Source organism: Phoca vitulina, unplaced genomic scaffold (genome assembly GCF_004348235.1).
Source record: "Phoca vitulina isolate PV1807 unplaced genomic scaffold, GSC_HSeal_1.0 scaffold16, whole genome shotgun sequence".
Classification (NCBI taxonomy): Eukaryota; Metazoa; Chordata; class Mammalia; order Carnivora; family Phocidae; genus Phoca; species Phoca vitulina.
Window position 1 is genome coordinate 24,666,376 of NW_022589719.1, and position 1,849 is coordinate 24,668,224.

Consider the following 1,849-nt stretch of genomic DNA (forward strand, 5'->3'; position numbering starts at 1 on the left):
GTTCCTCCAACGAACCCATCCCATCCCCTGGCCACAAGCATTGATTCAAGGATGGTGTATGACAAAAGTCAAGCCAGTCAGGGACAGTGAGATCTACCAGGAAGCGGAGGTTCCTCTTCTCTGCTGAATTTGAACATGGAAGCATGTGGCCTTCAAAGTCATTGCCAGTTATCTTCAGACACAAGGGGAGACACTTTTGAGAACAGAACCCTCTTTGAGGAAGTAGAGCTGGGAGGGAGGAAGAGAGAGAGTGAGAGAGAGAGAGAGAAACTGGGCTCTGGTTGCATCATTTTTGGAAAATATGGGGAGTTGAGGGCATTAGTGAAAAATATAATTTGCTGGGAGCACTGGAACAAGGATGTTAATATTGGAAAGACAGATTAGAAAGAGATCATTGAAGGTCTTGAATGAGGGATAAGCGGCTTTCTATAGCCTTTCTATAGGCAATAGGAAGCTACTGAAAGTTTTTAAGTGCTGTGATACGAGTGTCGCAGATGAATTAACCTGTAAATGGGTGCAAAATAGATCGGAACAGAGAGAGGCTGCACATGGGGAGATCATGGGGAGCTTACGCAATAATCTGAAGACCTGAACTAGAGCAACTGCAGTGGGGCTGGAAACAGGAGGGTGTGGACACATAAGACCACAGAGTCAAGATTTTAGACGAAGATTAAAAGGCCGCCTCAATGAAGGAGGGAGGGTGCAACATGCGAGTCAAGGCTGGAAGAGCGCCACACCTCACGTTCTTGGCTGGCTCCTCTAGGCCACTAGTTTATCACCATAAAAGGTGGATGGAAGAGATTAGACAACAGATTAGATAAAAAATTTTCTTTAGGCACAATGCCACAATGCAAATGGCTCGTGATGACGTTTTTCTGACATTGAGAAAGTCTGCGGTGTTGACTCACAGTCTGTGCCATTAGCAACTTCAGGAGCTATGTATAAACAGTGCGAGTACTTTCGAAGGGAGTGGCATAAAAACATACGTATCTGTTCGTTGAGATTTGAACTTTTTCTCTTAACTGGCTGTGTGACTCTGAGTAAATCACTCACCCTCTCTGAACTATAGTTTCCTCAACCATAAAACGGGGAAGAATAGAGCTTCTTTCTGGGGTTGTGGTCCTGACCTCATGATCTCATATTCCTTGCCGATTTCTCCTAAATCAAAGACAACTAAGTACAAAGTAAAATGAGTAAAAATATTTAAAAAATAAAAGGTAAATATGTTTCAAACCTCCCTCCTTTCCTTTCTCCCTTCTTTTTTTTTCCCTGAGTATGCTTTGTGTTTACAGGTAGCCCTTAAACAGGTAGTATTTGTGTTTCACAGCTTGTTGATAGGCTTCAGGTAACTCTTTTTTTTAAAGATTTGTTTCTTTATTTTAGAGGTGGGGGGAGGGGCAGAGGGAGAGGGGGGAGAATCTCAAGCAGACTCCCTACTGAGTGTGGAGCTCAACCCAGGGCTCGAACCCAAGACCCTGAGATCATGACCTGAGCAGAGTTGGATGCTTAACCAACTGAGCCACCCATTAACTTTTATGGTTAAGATTCTAGTGCCATCTGCGTTACAGAATTGGGATGGCCTTTCCCTGCCCTGAACTTTATAATGCTGGAATAACTAATACACAGTATTTTATGATGACGATTTGCTTTAAGAGCTAAAAGCTACTCCTGATTTATAATACTATGGAGAACAAACCACAGCAAAGGGCTGTGGGTATGACAAGCATTGCGAGTGATATGTTTAGAGTAGGGGTGGGATGGGGATGGCTAAAATGCACGGGAAAGTGATGAGGGCCATAGAAGGAGCATAGGGGAAGTGCTGTGGCTGGGGGAGAGGCACTGTTATGGA